This window comes from Triturus cristatus, chromosome 11, assembly GCF_964204655.1.
Source record: "Triturus cristatus chromosome 11, aTriCri1.1, whole genome shotgun sequence".
Lineage (NCBI taxonomy): Eukaryota > Metazoa > Chordata > Amphibia > Caudata > Salamandridae > Triturus > Triturus cristatus.
The window spans coordinates 182,522,171-182,541,513 of record NC_140594.1 but is presented as its reverse complement, the minus strand read 5'-3'; the positions used below and the strand labels follow the sequence as shown (position 1 = coordinate 182,541,513).

The 19,343-nt window shown below is 47.1% G+C and overlaps 1 long non-coding RNA gene across 1 annotated transcript in view; it reads right to left on the bottom strand.

Annotated features, from left to right (window-relative positions):
- Positions 1-6,478, bottom strand: part of LOC146783874 (uncharacterized) — a 124,250-nt gene extending 117,772 nt beyond the window's left edge. The window contains exon 1 of the long non-coding RNA XR_014970957.1: positions 6,363-6,478. This is a non-coding gene — a long non-coding RNA (uncharacterized LOC146783874). The remainder of the gene's footprint in view (positions 1-6,362) is intronic.
- Between the last annotated feature and the right edge of the window lie 12,865 nt (positions 6,479-19,343).

The following is a 19,343-nucleotide window of genomic DNA, read 5'->3' as shown; positions in this document are numbered from 1 at the left end:
CAATACCCGGATCGAAGCGAGAACCAACACCACCAAGGAACTTTTCAACATCGTCCGAGTATTCTCCTACCCTTTCGCCACTGAGAACACAATCTGACCCACCCAATCCCTCTGTGACACTATAGCACACTACTTTCACTGTAAGATCTCACATCTGCAGCAACTTTGACCACAACCCTCAACCACCTCCGCACCCTATCCAATGCCTCCCACCCCCACCGAATCAACGACTGGAAGCTGCTCTCGGCCGAAGACACCGCCTCCTTCATGAACTCCATTCACTCTGTATCCCCCTCTGACCCTTGCCCCCACAACATCTACAACTTAGGAAGAGAAGCGATCGGAGGCCCCCTCACAGTACTCCTCAGTACCTCCATCACCACAGCCACTGTCCCAGATGCTTGGAAGCACGCAGAGGTCAAACCTCTAATGAAGAAATTCTCAGCCAACTCCAACTAATTAAAAAACTACCGAACCATCTCTCTCCTCCCCCGCCAAAGTCCAGGAGAAAGCCATCAACCACCAGATCACGGTCTACCCTGAAAAAAACAACCTTCTGGAACCCTCCGAAAGAGGCTTCCAGCCCAACCACAGCACTGAGACTACCCTAATCGTAGCAATGGATGACATCAGATGCCTCCTCAACCTAGGCGGATCAGCGTCCCTCATCCTCCTTGACCTTTCCGCAGCCTTCCACACCGTCTCCCACCACACCCTTGTCACCAGATTCCACCACTTAGGCATCCAGGTCAAGGCACTCAACTGCATCTCCTCCTTCCTCTCCAGCCAAACTCAGAGGATCCACCTTCCACCCTTCTCCTCCGCACCCAAGGACATCATATGTGGCGTTCCCCAGGCCTCCTCCCTCAAACCCACCCTCTTCAACACCTACATGAAACATCTGGCAGACATCACCTGCACCCACGGACTTGACATCATCTTCTACGCCGACGACACCCAGCTCGTCCTATCCCTCAAAGAAGACACAGACACTGCAAAAATTAACTTCCAAACCACCATGACCGACGTCGCCACCTGGATGAGGACCAACTGCCTGAAACTCAACTCAGACAAAACAAAGGTCATCATCTTTGGAAACATGCTCTCCCCCTGGGACAACACCTTGTGGCCCTCCGTACTCGGCCCGCACCCACCCCTACTGACCACACACGCAACCTCGGAATCATCCTAGACTCCCATCTCACCATGAAGCAACAGATCAACTCCGTCTCCTCTGCTTGCTTCCACACCCTCCACAAGGTCTCCTGATGGATCCAAATCTCAACCAGGAAGATAGTCACCCAAGCTCTCATCTCCAGCTGACTCGACTACAGAAACGCACTCTACGCCAGAACCACCAAACAGCTCCTGAACCGCCTCCAAACCATCTAGAACTTGGCAGCCAGACTCACCCTCGACCTCCCCAGAAGATCCAGCATCACCCTGCACCTAAGAGCCCTCCACTGGCTCCCAGCCCAGAGGAGATGTCTCTTCAAGCTCCTCATGCACACCTACAAAGCCCTCCACAGAACCGGACCGCCTACATCAACAGACGCATCATTTTCCAACAACCGACCAGAGACGTCCGGTCTTCCACCCTCTCCTTGGCCCACAACTGTCGCAGCCGCTGCAGAGGTCGCTCCTTTTCCTATCTCACTGCAAAATTATAAAATGACCTCCACCTCTACCTCCACACAGCCCCATCCCTGAACGACTACAGGAAACAGCTCGAGACTTGGCTCTTCGACCACCACGTCTCCGAAGGAGGCTCGCACCCCCACCCAGCGTCTGGAGACCCCTCTGGGGTGTCAAGCTGTACTCTACAAGAACCTCTGATTCATTGATTGAAGACATAGCTATTGGAATATGTATTCCATTATCATTGGAGGTGTGTGGTATTATGTTGTGTTTAAAAACTCTAGTTTATCAGTGATGGTGCACATTACAAAATAAATTACATTTAAAAAAAAGTGGAATGCTGTTCCATTACAGATAATAATATCAAGAGCTGACAGCTGTGGTTGCTGCCTGAGTCATCTGGAACATGAATGCTCTTGACGCCTACTTTGAAGAGGAGCTCGAGCTCTGCAGCTGTATGCACAGAGGTTCTCATAAAATATAAGTGCCTCAAATTACCAGAAATATGGCATATATATATATATATATATATATATATATATATATATATACACATATCCAAGCACAGTTCTCCACTTTGCTAGGAGCCCCCGTCCCTGCAGGGCTGCCTCGTTTGAACAGGCAAGGAGTCTCCTGTCCTTTAAAACCACAACACAGGAAGAGATATCGAGGGTTCAAGTCTGTAAAACAGCAGCTTTATTCAAATACACAGAGGCAGCATTTCCTTTCCCTGATGCATTTCAGCTGTGATAGCCTTGTTCACAGGTGAGCTAAATCTAGTACGTAAATCTGATGGCCTTAAATCTACATGCCCACATGACCTTGAGTAGCAGCATACATCATCCACCTTTATGATTCAAGACTGCCCAATGCATTTAATACAGCTGCTACCGTGACTCTGCAGTGACCGCCCTCACACCACTATGACCTTTGACCCAAAGGTCTGCCATGGGCATAAGAAAGGCCCCCGCAGCCCCTGCAGTGTGGGGGCCCTCGCTCCAGGGGCCCCCTTAGCACTGAACACTCACTGACTAGATTTTGGACCGGTTAGTTTTAGTTACGCTCCTGCGCAAACGTACCGGCAATGTGCACCACAACATTCACATGTCATTAACCACTGCTCGGGTTTCACATCAACTACTCGGTGGAACTTCAGGTGTTTTACTGCCGAAGGAGGTGTTAAAACCCATCCACCCAAAGAGCAACAATGCTTAAGTGGCCCCATTTGTAAAACTAAATTTCAAGCATCATATAGCCCTTCTACCAACCCCATGTCCCGGGCGATTGTAGGTTAGCTGCTTTAGAGGCAACTATGTCTGTCTGCGTAAATTGTTTGAAGTATTGGATTTAGAATAATATGAGGAAAGTTTGAAATCCTTCTCCAGCCCATCAGTAAGGTAGATAGAGAAGCCCTCGGAATTATATACATACATACATACATACAACTAGTTAAGCAGTCTGATGTTAAACGGGTGGTTAAATCTGCACGAGACGTAGTGGTTAATTTTGCATGAGGCATGGGAGTCAGTCATTGGAGGCTGGCAATTTCTGGTTTGAGGGAATGAATAGTCAGTTATTCTGTATGCAATTGTGTGCATCTGGCTATGCACGTGTGTGTACTGTGCTCCACAAGCGCCCTGTCGCCTCTCCATTTGCTTTGAAGTCACTTGCAATGTGTGATGGCTATTACAGCATAGCCAGAGCTTCCAGTATCTTAATTGCCCATAGCAGATGTTTTTATTTTGGACAAGAAATGCAAATGTAAACTCCAGCCCCAAGAATTATGAGCTCGTTTTGCATAAGGTGTGTATAAATAAGGCATATGTTCTCTGTTTTAAGTAACTTATGCAGTGTAGTGATGGGACATGCGTGGTGTTGGGAAGCACATCTAGCGACGTGCAGAACAGAGTCAAAGACTAGCCTGGAGATAGGCATGGGGTATGCAAGGCCTTCTGGATTGCAAGTGGGAGGTTTCTGGCTTGGAGAAGTACAGTGGGGGGCTTCAAGCTTTAGACAGAAGTGGATTGACAGAGGGTTCAAGAAGCAAGGTTAGAGACGCATGAGATACCGAGGCCTCAAGGTTCCGTACATGCCCGTAGCCAGGACTGTAGGTTTTGGGGAGCATAGCCGCCAGCAACACCAAATTAAATGGGGGGTCAGGAGAAGATGGAAGGGTGATTCTCAGCTTGGATTTTTTAAAATAGTTAACAACATAGAACGATAATACATGTGTAAAGCATTTTATTATTTTGGATAGTGGCCTGTTATTATTTTACCTATTTTGTGATAATGATGCATTTGTAAGCACAATTGCCCAGTGTGTTGGGTCAAAACTGGATGGCGCTTAAACAACGTTATAGAAGATTTTGTGTCCTGCTGTCCCTCAGTTGCATTCTAGGGAAATCTGTGGCAATCGCAAATACTTTTTTAGGTGCACAATTAAACTGCGAAATTTGTGAAAAGAAATATGATTTAATCAATGTTTTGAAGTAAGGTTTGGGGTTCTCCCAAGAATGTTAGGGACAAAGTAGAATCAAACACTGCATTTTGAAGCACTTTGCACTAGAAACATTGGTAAAATCTAGATTAGACTGAAAGACAAAGTCAAGGAAGATTTATGGTATGCCCCAACGGATTTTGAGAAACAATATGTGGCAAAAATACCATATTACAAGGATCCTCGATCTAAAGCATTTATGAAAATGAATTATATTACAGGTGGATCAGAAATACATGCCTCTGTCCCTGTGCAGTAGCATAACATTAGCACCTGCAGGGCGGCCCCCTCCGGCACTGTGCATGGACGTCAGGCCCCGGGCTTGAGAGCTCTTGACTGGGTCCAGAGCGTGGGGCCCCCCAATGTACTTTGCAGGGGGGGGCTCAAATTTCGTTACGCCACTGAGGTCTGCCTGTTGTACTTAATTGGCGACCCAAAATAGGGTCCACCAGAGTCAATTAGGACGTCGCACTGAAGCTCCTGCTACCTCATTGCTGCTACCTCCTGCTGGACTACAGGTATAACTGCCAGCCAGAGTATCTCCTCCCAGAAGCGGGACTTACGCGAGATGTGTGATTTGGGTCCCTGCCGGAAGCCAAAAGTCAGAGTATTGAGGCTCGAACTGTGGTGACTATAGCAAACACATGCTAAGAACTGAGTGGTAACACTGACCATAGATTAATATGCACCTAAGCCTTCATACATGCCTCAGTGTCACAGGGGAGAAGAGACCTAGTCAGTCCAGCCAAGGGAGCGAGACACCCAAGGGAAAGGAAAAGGGGAGTAGATTACAATGGCGGAGTAGCCCAAGCACTGCATAGAATTGTAACTTAGTTGTGCTGCAAAGTACTGCATTTTAAGTGTGTACATGACTTCCTTTTTGTAAAGTAAGCACTGGGTTGTGCATGCAATTATTGCGCCGCTGGGTGATTGTTTAGTTCTGAGCTTGAGCACTGGAGTATTCAACTGTCTCTCCTAGGTAGACTCCATTTAATACTACCGATGCACATCAGCTGTGGTTTTTATATGCTACTGCCCACCCAAAATAAGGTCTGTACATGCATGCACAGCTCCATCTCGAGCACAGCTCCATCTAGTCTCACTCTTTTCTGCAACACCCATGTTTTACAAGCAGCTGTATCTCCCCATAGAAGGCTTTGACTACAAGCAATCGCTACCCCTGAGAGTCAAGTGCTGAAGGGTTAGTACTCGAGCCAGTTTGTAGAGCCATAGTAGGGCGGACAACGGGACATAGAGACGAATGACCTCAGCCACCATGGCTGAGGAGCAGTAGCCCCTGTTTGTCCTGGGCCCCATGGCTCACCCGAAAGGGGTCTCACAAGCCCTTAAAGCCGTGCACTCAGAGGAACCAGATTTAAACCCGAGCTCTCTACAAGCCTCACCAGTGGTATAAAGTACTATATAAATAATGCAAATGACCCACCTAGAAAAACACTTTAGGTCTTGCAAATAGGATGGAAATCACTATCTAAATACCCATATTATGTAACAATAGGGTGGCAATGGTTAAAGTGATTTTTAAAAATGCTCTAGATGTAAAATTAATAACACCACCAAAATCTTTTTTTTAAAAACTGGCAAATGACATGCAACGTCCTGATTAAATGTGGAAAATATGACATCCCATCTGAGTCTAGCATAACTTCTCAATGTGCAGAGTAGCTTTACCCTTTGTTATACGGGCTGATGAGGCCACCCTGTGGTGAAGGAGCTTTATGCTGCCAGATAGTGCTGTGGACACAGCAGAGCTTCAGGTAGTGCTAGAATAGAGAGGTCACGCTGCAACACTCATCAACAGGTGAGTCGAATTCTCAACCTGACTTCCAAATGTGCTCTTGAGATATGTGTCCCTTCTACATTAAAATCTCGTAAATCTCTTCTCTTCCAAAGACACTTCCAGGATTAATTCAACCCTTTTTGATGAGCCTCAGGACCGCTTGGCATTCACTTGAGCTCAACGTTGTAAATATGTATTCTAGACCTGTATTAACCTAATTTTGGCAACTCTTATTTTATTTTTACTGTTTTAATTATCCCGATTGCATTTATAACTTGTTAGTGATTTAATCTCCTTCTGTAACGTACTTGGTTCTATTGTAAAGCGCTCTGACAAATTTGGGTAAAGTCCGCGCTATATAAAACTGCATTAAATAAATACATATCTTTAAAATGATAGCCGTCTGGCTTCAAAGCATCATCGCCTTACCATATATGCGGCAGCAGAACACATTCTTCTTGATACTAGGTACAGGCACAGTAAGCAAGCGTTGATTGGCAAAAGGCGACGTGCAGCGCACAGCTGAACCACTTTCCTCCTGTGGAAGGAATTATGTAGCCCGCTCACTACAGTTCCCTTTAGGGCTGTCCTACAGCGTCACCTAGGTTCAAGCACCATAAAGCATGAATGAAATACCACATTGAATAGCAGGCTTCATAGCACGGACAAGAGAACGAATGCACAGCGGCCATCTTGGATCCCCGCGTTTAATGCAGAAATTGTACTTTCCGTGTAAATTAATTTTTCTAATTACATGCCACTATCGATTTTATTTATAACATGCACTTCGAGTTTTCACATTTTTGTACAGTGGTGCGTACAAAAAATAAAACGCCTGATTCATAGCACGAATATGTTGATTACACATTTTGTTGGAGTAACCTGAGCAGTGTATGTATATTTTAGGGAGAAGATGGTAAAAGGCGGAATACATGCTTTCCAATAAAAGGACGAGACGCCAAGTTGTTCTATAGTCATGTCAGATGTGTGCGAAAGGGGCGGCCTCCTTGGAATGGTGAGATGGTGAAGAATCAGATTGCGTGTCCCCCTCATTCATTGTCATTACCATATACTTGGGGAAAAAATGACTACGTTTGAAACAACTGGATCAAAACGCGAATAATGGTACGATTTTTTTCTTTTTTAGACATAATAGGAGGATTTGGAAATAGTTAACTTTAGACATAAACCTTTGATGACTGCGGGATCCCCACTGCCATAGCTGCTAAATTACACAGGTCCATGGTTGACCAGTCAGACCAGTGCTGTTTTTTTTTGCTTAGAATTCTGGGACTTGTATTCTTACCTAACCCAGTATAAAACCAGCACTACATGTCCCAGAATTCTAAGAAAAAAACGGAACTGGACTGACTAGTCACACATGGACACGGAAAACTTGGAAACAATGCACTGCTGAGTCCTTTTTAGGTCTTACCTACCAGTCAACGCAAGCTGTTGGTTGTGTAAGATCGTTTGTGTTCTTATGGTGAACTTAGAGCCTTCCTATTGCTTATCATTGGTTGCATTTGTTGTTGCAATCAATCAATCAATCAATCAATCAGAAGCTTGTTAAACGCGGCTCCTCACCTGTAAGGGTCTCAAGGTGCTAGGGGTAGGGAGGGTGCATGATCCATTCCATTAAGGAGGGGGGTCAGTCAAAGAGCCAGGTTTTGAGGTTTCTTGCGAAGATGGGGAGCAATGTCTGTCTGAGGTGGAGCCGAAGGTCGTTCCAGGCTTTGGCCGCGAGAAAGGAGAAGGAGCGGCCTCCCGATCTGGTCTTTCTGGTGCGGGGGACCATGGCATAGGACCTTTCTTTTTGCTTTTTTTGGACTTGCCCTCTTTTTCTGTGTTTGTCCCTCCCCTGGAGCAAAGTGCTTTAATACTTTTAAGGAACTACCTTATTCGTTTTGGTTAAGCACTCTGTGAAGGTGCATTTGTTTTCCAGCTGTATCACTTGTGTACTTCCAGCCCTGCCAAGTACAAAGCATCTGGTGTTAGACTAAAATACATGCCAACAATTTGGAAGAGGAAAGTGGGAGATTTAAAAAAAATAATCGAGAGAATGTATTTCTCCGATTGACTTTTATTACGGCCTGCATCTAATCTATAGGCATGTATGGGACTTGCAAATGGGCTGCTGCAGAATCTGAAATCAGAAATTCAAACATACGTTTTTTCCATACCTGTCAGGAGCACAGAGAAACCATTACAAACTAATGGAGTAACCCAGAATACGTCAGAGAACAAGGGTACATTAAGGTAAGATCAACAATTGGTCCTGACGTAACCTTTTTGGGCACCAAAGAGGCAGAAGGACTCCATAAATTAATTGAATGAATCACAAAAAAAGGTTTTATACCTTATTACTTTAACAAGAGAGAAAAATATTCCAGGACAGAAGTTTGAATAGTGAATAATCCCCTTCTCAAATATTTGGTCGACATGTTTCAGCCACAAACTGCCCCGGAAGGTCAATTGGCTTTCTTCAGGACCTTTGGTTTCCCTGCTAGTTATAATAAACAGCCTATTTGCATGTACAAATCACATACCGAAACGGCTCTGCTGGAAGTTGCAGAAACTATTAAAGCTACATTGGATAGAGGAGGTAATGCCGTCTTAGTTTTACTGGACCTCTCCGCAGCCTTCGATACCGTTCCCTATCCTAAATTACTGCAAAGACTCAGCGACAGCGGTATTGAAGGCACGGTGTTGAGTTGGTTTGCGTCCTTTCTTGCCAACCGCTCCCAAACCATCTGGTCTCCTCCTTTCTCGGCGGTGATTCCTCTTTTGAATGTTGGGGTGCCTCAGGGCTCTATTTTGAGTCCTACATTGTTTAATTTGTACATGGTCCCCCTTGCCCCTCGCGCCAAGAAATTTGGTGTCAAAATAGTGTCATACGCTGATGACACTCAGCTGCTGTTCACCTGCGAGAAAGGAGTCGAGTTCGATGGCAACTTAATTAATGCATGTCTCTCTAAAGTCTTTTCCTGGTTGAGTCATAACCATCTAAAATGTAACTCTGAGAAGTCCGAGATAATCTTCTTTGGCCCTCGGCCACCCGATACTTGGCATGCATGGTGGCACCAGGATATGTGCCCCCCTGTGTCGGCCGTTTCCACTGTGAAAAATCTGGGAATCAAGTTGGATTCAACTCTCTCTATGAAGGCCCAAGTACATTCGGTAGCCGGGGTTTGCTTCGGGCTGTTGAGAATGTTACGAAATTTTCTCCCCTTGCTCTCTATCCCCTACAAGAAGACAGTGGTTCAGGCTTTAATAATGTCTAGATTGGACTATGTTAATTCCTTGTATCTCGACCTTCCTGAATATCTTTTGGGCCGACTACAGGTGATCCAGAACGCAGCGGCTAGAGCCATCTTTCTGACAGGATCTAGAACCCATACCACCCAGCTCCTGTCTTCACTTCATTGGCTTCCAGTACGGAAGAGAATTCAGTTTAAAGCCCTGGTTCTTGTTATTAAAGCCTTCCACAAGATTGGAGCCCCTTATCTTAGGGATCGATTCCAACCTTATCTCCCTCAGCGCACCTTGAGATCTTCATCCCAACTTCTGATTATTACTCCCAAGGTGCAACTCTCTCGGATACGGGGTAGATCTTTTCATGCAGTTGTCTCACGGCTGTGGAATAGCCTTCCTTTTTCTATCAGACAAAGTCCTGATCTCCTTACCTTCAGGAAAAGTCTTAAAACGTGGGACTTCCAGTTATTAGCTCTTTAGTGGTGGTTTGTTTTGCTCTATGTTGCGTGACTTATGTTTGGTTTTAGCGCCGGGACACTCCAGGGAGTAGCCGCGCGCTCTATAAATATGCTTTAACATAACATAACATAGTTTTTTCAAAAAGCATGCATATTTACATACAGACCATACACTGAGGACCTTTTCCTTGTATGGTCAACTGCTGAAACCAGTCGACCGATTAGACACTTGGGATCATTATATCCTAATATAGTGTCACTTTTCATACTTTTAATCTAGCCCCAAACCTACGCCATTAAATACGTTTTTAGGTTTCGTAGGGTATTTTAGCTCACCAAGATCCCCTGCCTTCACTCACACTTATCACAGAACTCCGCTTACAACCGCGGAACACTCGTAGCTCCAAGCGTTGGGAACCCCCTCCAAATAGGACGATACGCTGGGCAGGACCATTGATGGTGTGAGTTATGACGCAGCTAACAGCAGCCGGAAGGTATGAGTGAGCTCCACCCCACTCGGGAGTGGCTCCCCCATCTTTATCTCACTGCTTTTCCGTTTCTCTTTTTTCCTCCCCTCATTCTGGCTTTGCTGATCGTGAATACTAACTTACCGCAATACAACCCTGATTTACATGGCCGTTAAAACTATCCTGAAACAGAAACAGTGTTTGACTACAGGGCTACCCCGGTATAAGGTGAGGTCCCACGTGGAGTAAAACCTCTCCCAGAACGGGGTAAGGAACTTGTATGTTCAATTGAATATAGAGAGGGTCTTCTTATCAAATTACCACAGTGATGAGATACAGCGTTGTTATGTTTACATGTTTGAATGAGTGTGAACGACAAGGATGTTTCATTAATGCTGATCACACACTAATGAGTGAAAGGTGACAGGATGCGGCAACTTGCCGCTGTCAAATTGGGCATTACACAAATATGCGTGTATGATAGACAATGCCAATATATCAAACGCAGTCTCAGCGTTTGTCACCGTCATAACATTTTAACACGGGTATAATTACACAAACGCATGAATATGTGAACAATTCTGAGCTTAAATACAACGGTGGTTGTGTTTTGTCTCTTTCTTTTCCTTCCGCAGATGGAGTGATTATACGAGACACATAAGTCCAAGATAACTAAGGAGCTGCTTTCTGCCCTTATTCAAAGTAGTATAGGGAAATTCTCTTACTATTCCTTGTTCCAGGGGGCTACCATTCCCGCCCTGAAGAAAGTCCAGCACCCTTCATGGGGCAACAGCGGGCTAGAACATGTTGGCAATAGGGTTTTAGGACCATAATATGCCTACTGTCCCATTTCTCTGTTTTTATTGTCCCTGGCAGATCCAAGAATAAAGGGAATCTGGGATCCGACAGCGGGATTTTTAATCTTTATCCCCCTGGCCAAAAACATCTAATTAAGTGCTCCCTGAAAGAAGGTCGAGCCCACCCTGACTTCTAGGCGTCAGGGTGTCTCGATGATGAAGCATGACACCACTAGGGTGTGTTAGGGAATATAAAATAAAAGGACGTGCCTCCTTTCCCACTCTATAGTGGTGTTATATTCACAGCTTCACATAGGGTTTCCCACCTAATGTTAGTTCAGGGATTGTTCCAGGAAACTTAAACATTTAACAGTGGTTAGGTCATCAGGGGAGTACTTTTGGTGAAATAGCAGATTTACGAACTTCAGCAATTCACAAACGTTTACAGAAGAAGTAGGCGTGGAAACCGTACTTCTCGAAAAAATGTGAATTCCATTTTTGCACAAGCAATTATATGTGTGTCTATTTGCTCTTGTGAAAATCTGTTGAACAATTTCAAATTCACTTTCATTACACCTTATTTTCCCCACCCTGGAAAATGTTGTATTTCTGCTCTTATCAGGAGTACATTTACAACCGAGGATGTAGCCTTACGGCTAGAGCGGTCAACCTTGAAGATGGGTTCGAGTCTCGGCAACGATGCTCAACATCCTGTGATTATGGGCAATTCACTTAATCTCCCTGTGCCTAAAAAAAATTCTGAATGTGTCTTTCTATAAAGAAACTGGTGCTATGTAAAGTGCTCTGATACCCAATGTATGGGGTCTAGTTTGCACTATATTAAACTCTAAAAAAAAATTACAAAAATGGAAACACATTGGAGAGAGGCTTATGAAAACCGTAAACATGTAAGTATGTGGATGTGCACAGACACACAGGGCATTCCAGTCCAGTAATGACCACTTTTCACCTATTTCCAGCACTAATAGGTAGGTTCACAGAAAGGTGGCAAAATCTGAGCTATGTTAGTAACCAAACATTGATATATAATGAGCCCTGGCATAATTAGAGAGGCTAATTTCAGAGTTCTCATATAATGAGAACAAAGCCATAATTTCTCACTCCACTGCTTGGCACTAAAAGAAAGAAGTAGATTTTTTCAGGACATGTAGATTTACAAAGCATCATGTATAGTGGAAAAAAGATTTTTTTATAAAACTCTACATCCCTATACATACTTATTAGTTTCATACCGGTGTATGTGAGCTGTTCTCAGGGTAAGGCTGTGATCTAAAAGCCGCCCTGGCAAATTTTGTCAGACCGGCCCCCATACTGTGTGTAGTGAGCTAGCTCAGTAAGCACGCCTGAAGACTACAAAGGTGGGGACGGGAGAAGTTCTTCGCTCAAGAAAATTTTTAAAACAAAATGGTAAAAATTGTCCATTTTACAACACATTTCTCATTATAGAATCTCGTCTAGAGAATGGATGGATGGAGATTGGAGACATGGCTGAATAGTTCAAATGATGAATAAATAGTTGGATGGGTAAGAAGTGGGTGGATGAATTCATTCCAGAATGGATGCCAATGAAAAAAGATATTTAACGACTTGGAACGCTTGGTAGATAACACTGCATTGTTGGCTGATTTTGCGAAGCAGACCATCTTCTTTTCTCCTGCTGTAACTTTCTCCTTTCCTGTACCTGTCCAATGCATCAGGTTTCTGAAGGAATATTCCTTAGCACAGATCGCGGGGGACATGATGGAAATAAAGGTCTCAGGTTTTAATAAATTACCCAAGTCAGAAACCTGCCTGGTGCTGTAGCATGTGCAGTAATTAAGAATGTCCCCGTCCCCTGCTTGCAGTGGCCAACAGGCCGTTCTGAGGCTAGGTGAGGCGAGGAAGCGCATGTGTAATTGTCTAACCCTCCCTGCCATGTTAGGCTACTGCATGCCAGCCAGTGGGGTGGCTGAGCCACTGAAGGATGGGGTGTGGCTCAACCCAGATGCCTGTCTCTGGTAGAGCTCAAATATGCCTCATTGTCCAAGACTCCCTCCCCCGTCTGCAGGGTCGTACTTCACGGGGGTGTTTTGGGTGTTACACTCACCTAATAAATGTACTTTCAGGTAAATAGTTGAGTACAGATGCTTTCAGTCGGATATGGTGCAGTGACTGTCAGATTTCACAAGGACTTTTTACATAAACTCTGATAAAAACAAGCATTTGCAATGCAATAGGTCTCTCATTTGCGAGAGTTTAAGCTATTGGCATTGTAAATGACAATGCCTTTTATTTATCTGTTTTGATAATTAACACATAAATAAAAGACATTGTCATTTACAATGCCAATAGATCAAACTCTTGAAAATGCGAGACCTATTTTTTTCAGAGAAGCGGCCGCCATTGTACTGGGCTGCTTGGAAAGTGAAAGCGCGCATGGCGCGCTGAATGGTGCAGGAAAGCATGTCAATGTTGTGCCTGCAGTAGGAGAGACTCATTAAAGAAAATAGAGCTCACAGACTAAATAAGACATACCATGTAACAACCGAATTAAAGGAACAGTCTATGGCAGTGACTGTGCGCGTGAATGGCACATTCTGTCCCTTCCAGCAGGTGAGAGAGACAAGCAGAGAAGTGATGGCTGAAAATCTTGGATCAGTCCCAGACACTAGGCTGCATTCCTGGCAGTCATTTTTGGCTTACTGTGCCACTACAAACCAAGCACATCGCATCAGTCATAGTTCTGTTCCAAAAGGGAAGGGTAGCCCAGTCCGCACAGCTATGACACTTCCTGTCAGTACATGCACTCAAGCAGTGACAGACATGTTCCCGACTTGTTGGGCTCATCAGTTAGGCGCGGCTTGACTCCTAGCCAGGGCTTTAAGTGAGCCGGGTCTAAAAAGCAGGTGCTGGAACAAGTCCCTATCGGGCTCTCCATTTTTGCCCTCACCCTCGGTGGGATAAGAGATCACAACTCTGCAGCAGTACCACCCTTTACTGTCTTGGATGTAACTTCAAAAAGAGTGGTTATAGTTCTTTCACAGTCTCATCATTTTAGAACTGAATCATTTTCAATATTATATAGAATAGCGCCTTGAGACCCTCATGGGTAAGTAGTGCGCTTTTCAAATGCGCGATTGATTGATTGATTGAACGACACCAAAGTTGTTGCTTTTTTGTATCATATGCAACTAACAGCCATTGACAAAGCCAATGGTCCTGGCTTGTTGTAGGTGTGATGTTACTTGTAGTATATATCTTGATGCAATGACAGAAGCAGCAAATACCAGTCAGACAGCACACTATGCTAAGCACAGATTTTTAGCGTAAGTGTTTTTAAGCCACGCTCTTAATTATGCCCGTCACGCCCCTCTGAGAGACCCCCTAGTTTTTTCATTCTACTTAAAGCCCTGTTCCTAGCTATAGCACAGCGAGCTTTGGGACCCTCGTTTCCCTAGACCCATTGCACATAGGGCTCACCACTGGGGGGGGGGGGGGAAACCCAGAAACAAAACAGAAAACATGTGTGCCATTAAGGCACACCTTCCAGTGTTTCAAAGTCCAAAGGCAAAGCATTCTAGATGAGAAAGGGAAGCGTTTAGAGGTGCGTCGAGCAGAGTGGTTTAAGAGCAGCTTTACACATGTTAAGTTCTGTCAGTTCTTGGAATATAAATATAGGCGCGCAGGTACTCACTTTCCCAGAATACCTGTTTGCTCCTGAGCAGTGCTGTTGTTTTCCCATTGAAATGATCACACCCGTGCTGAGAAGTGTTGGTGGCCTCCCTGTCAAATGGTGGAAGCAAAGTTGTTCAATACCTGTCCTTTTTAAAGTCATTGGTTCCATGCCCCCCATATTGTCTCTTTGAAAACGTGAGGTACTTTGAGAATAGCAAACCGGATGTTGTATGTGCATTATTTCAACACAAAAAGTGACAAACACCGATTATTTCTGTTATACCGAGTAGTGAGAAGACAGTTTTCACTGCTCAGTATAACGACCAAAAACATTGTTTTTGTAACGTAATGGCTCATGTGAAACGGGCTCACCTCCAACTCGTTGTTCGGTAATGGGAGCCTGGGCGAGGAGGGTAAGAGGGCAGAAGGCATTATATGGGCGAGTTTAAGTATTTTCAAACTTTTTTTTCCACAGCCGACTTGGTTTCCCTTTTGCCTGTAGCTTAGTACCGCCATGGGCACCCCTCAGTTCCCCCTCCCCCAGAATACATACCCAAATAACACACACACAGACTGTTGAGTTGGGTAAAGTTTGCTGCAGGTTTATTACATATTCCAATATGTAATGGGTGGGTTATCTTACGGGCGATCCAAGGGCAGACAACCAACTGGGCCGCCTGCCCGCCTGATGAGCCGGGCAGCGCTGGAGCGAACCCCGCCTTTGCTGCCGTCCAGGTGATTCTTTTCCAGGATCACGTGCCGTTGGTAACTTCTACTCACGCCCCCCCTCTCGGGCGGAGCGTCGCATAGCAAACCCCCGGTTGTTCAGGCCCACAACCGCCCGCAGGACTAGCGGGGCGCCGACACGGCTTCCGGGGCCCTCCCCTGAAGCTCCTCGGATTTGGCTCAGGCACCCCCTATGGTGCCGCGCAGAAGTACCCTTGGTACCGGCCTGCTTCCAGATCGCCCTGTAACTCCGCCACAGCCCTGGAGGTGGCTCACCGTCGCCGCTAGGGCCCCCCACCAAAACCGCTATAGTCTTACCTGCAACCTCTCCTGTCTATAGCTTCCTGCAACTGGGGGTGGGGGGGGGGGGAGACGATGTCGGCCGACGGCCTCAGGCATGCTGAGCACCCCCTCGCGCCACATGAGTCTGGAGCCCGGCCACAAAGGTTGCCTGGGGCACGCTCGAGGTCAGCCCCTCCCTGCACCGTCGCATTCCGCGGCCCGTATACCAACTACGGCCCTCCTCGTGCCGCCTGACCATCACGCTCGATGCTCGCACCTCCCCCCACCCGTGGTAGTCCGTACCACAGGGCCCTGTCAACCTGGTGCTGTCCAGGGACAAGTCCGGGGTGGGAGGTGGAGGCAGGTACTCACCGCGAATTGACGAGTGCTCTGGGCCGCTGGTCGCTCGGATGATCAAAGGGGGCTGCGACCTGCATGCGGCATCTAGGCGAACAAAGAGGTCGCCAGGAGGGTGGGGGAAGGCTAAATAGCCTCCCCTTCCCCTTCCCCACAGGAGCCCGGAAGTGACACGCTTGTGCGTCACTTCCGGGCGAGAGAGAGGGGAGGGAGACACCGGCCGGCGTCCCTGCCCCCTGGGAGGGGGGGCGGGTTGACCGGTGCCCCGGCAGCACTAGGGCGCCGACCGCCTAGTGGCCCCCTGCGGGGGCCGCGGTCAGCGGCAATACTGCACATGACTTATGTGAAACTGAATTGCATGTGAAATGGTGGCTTTGAAGAAGAACGGTTTGCAGTGGTCTCTAATGAGTGAGGCAGTAAGAACAGTGAGCACCAACCTTTGTTTCCGTGTGCAGGTCAGCGTCTAATCTTACCTTGCACTGTCCTGAGGTACAGGGCAGTAATGGTGGAAACGCCACACCTAGAGGGGATTTTTACAATTGGGGCCTCTGCTTTTGGTCCAGTAGCTCTGAACGGCGGCAGCAAAGAAACAGATGTATTTAGGTGATATCGCACCATCTTTTAGCAGCTTTGGCACTTGAGATGCTCAGCATCCAGGAATACAAGCACGGACATCGGTAAATAGGGAGGGCGGGGGAGGCGGGGAGAAGGCATGGACAACGGTAGGGCGGGTGGGCTGGTGGGAAGAGAGGAGAAGGCACGGACCAAGCTGCGTGATGCTACATGTGCTCGAAGGAAATAGTACATGCCTCGTGTAACAACCAATTAAAGGGGAAGTAGCCATGGGGGGATACAAATGATGACATGGCTGTACTAAGGAGGGACTAACAGGCCTCATAATGAATCAGAAGCCAGCATCTACAAAGGACAAATACACAAGCCAATGAAAAATAAGTGCGGGGGAGTGGGTGAAGCTTCTCTCCGTACTCCACTACCACAGCTCTTCGTAGAGCAGCGTTTGCGCGTTGGCTCACACTCGACCTAAGAAGTACACACACTATCTCCCTTTTTGCTTTGAAAGTCTTCAAAAATGTTGATGATTTTGCAAAATATTGTGTTTTCTCTCTCTTACTATCCCAATTAATCCGCATTCGTCTCCCTTTCCACTACCCCTTTAACCTCTTATGTGCCCTGCTTGTCCTATTATGAATTTTGACATTATATGCCAGCGTGATTGTCGGAAAATCTGAAGCTTACCTCCCCAATCTTATTGATCAAGCTGTGTCCCTGCCCGTCTGGCCCTCTGCAGGAATGCTGCCTTGTAATCTGTTTACAGATGGGAATATGCTGAGACCAGTGAAGTGCTGTGAAAGTGCTCATTATGCATATTCTTTTGCAATTTGTTGTGAGTTCGGACAGTTGATTTTCTTAAACATAGAGGGTTTGGAGGAACTGAACCAGCCTCGCCACCACTGTGGGTGATAAATGCAAAAAGCCTGCACTGTATGAGCTTCACGCGAGTGTCTGCATCTGAGGCCTGCACTTCACGTGTGGATGAGAAGGCGGTACCTCTGTTGCAAAACCCAGCTCTTTTGTTTTGTTAATAGGTGAGGTGTTTAGCCTATATTGAAATTGGTCTTTTGGTTAAGTTAGTGGGGAAAACGGTGATAACACTGAAATAATGTACCCGGCTTCCATTAACTTTGCATTTTTTTCCAACAAGGCTTCTTGTGTCAAGCTGATTTGACATGTAATATGTGTAACTATTTGACACAATGCACAGATTTAGCGCTTCAAAGAATTAAACATAAATCATTAAGCAGGAGAAAAAAGAGATACACTATACGAATTGCAAGCATAAACATAATAATCCTTTCAGTAATCCTGGCTCCCGCTTCACTACGTTGTGTGGTTCTAGGCAATGGCGTCTTTCCACGGCGCCTCTTTTCCCTTCGATCATCACACGAGAGCACCTTGAAATCTATCAGCACAGGGTGTGCGCTGTCCAAACACCCCTCTTTTACCCGGGGAAAACAGAAGAGTAAAGTGTCACTCCGCGCACTTTAACTCCGAGGGCCGTGCGTGGGGCCACAACTCAACTGATTACTCTCTGGGTTCACCAGCGGCGCAGCGGGCAGCACAGCGGGGGCGGGGGCTGCGTGTTTCTAAGGTCAGATTTAGAATCCATTGCTTTTGATAATTGTCACTTAATGCAGCGAACTAGTTTAATATAATAAGTAAATGCATCGCAAACCCAATTGTGGATATTGCAGAGTGCGTAATGTATGTACTGGCGCGCGATGCATGAGTTCAATTACAAAATATCTTGGTAGCTCGGCTCATGCTCAGGCCCCGCACCCTCTGCATCTCTGCCCTCCCTCGCGACAGGCCAGAGCCCTGAAGGCAGAGGTCAGTGCTGCTCCTGGCAGAGGTCAGGGCTGCTCCTGGCAGAGGTCAGTGCTGCTCCTGGCAGAGGTCAGAGCTGCTCCTGGCAGAGGTGAGTGCTGCTCCTGGCAGAGGTGAGTGCTGCTCCTGGCAGAGGTCAGTGCTGCTCCTGGCAGAGGTCAGGGCTGCTCCTGGCAGAGGTCAGTGCTGCTCCTGGCAGAGGTCAGTGCGGCTCCTGGCAGAGGTCAGGGCTGCTCCTGGCAGAGGTCAGTGCTGCTCCTGGCAGAGGTCAGAGCTGCTCCTGGCAGAGGTCAGTGCTGCTCCTGGCAGAGGTCAGTGCTGCTCCTGGCAGAGGTCAGAGCTGCTCCTGGCAGAGGTGAGTGCTGCTCCTGGCAGAGGTGAGTGCTGCTCCTGGCAGAGGTGAGTGCTGCTCCTGGCAGAGGTCAGGGCTGCTCCTGGCAGAGGTCAGGGCTGCTCCTGGCAGAGGTCAGTGCTGCTCCTGGCAGAGGTCAGTGCGGCTCCTGGCAGAGGTCAGTGCTGCTCCTGGCAGAGGTCAGTGCTGCTCCTGGCAGAGGTCAGTGCTGCTCCTGGCAGAGGTGAGTGCTGCTCCTGGCAGAGGTGAGTGCTGCTCCTGGCAGAGGTGAGTGCTGCTCCTGGCAGAGGTCAGAGCTGCTCCTGGCAGAGGTCAGTGCTGCTCCTGGCAGAGGTCAGTGCTGCTCCTGGCAGTGGTCAGTGCTGCTCCTGGCAGTGGTCAGTGCTGCTCCTGGCAGAGGTCAGTGCTGCTCCTGGCAGAGGTCAGTGCTGCTCCTGGCACAGGTCAGTGCTGCTCCTGGCAGAGGTCAGTGCTGCTCCTGGCAGAGGTCAGTGCTGCCCCTGGCAGAGGTCAGTGCTGCTCCTGGCAGAGGTCAGTGCTGCTCCTGGCAGAGGTCAGTGCTGCTCTTGGCAGAGGTCAGTGCTGCTCCTGGCAGAGGTCAGTGCTGCTCCTAGCAGAGGTCAGTGCTGCTCCTG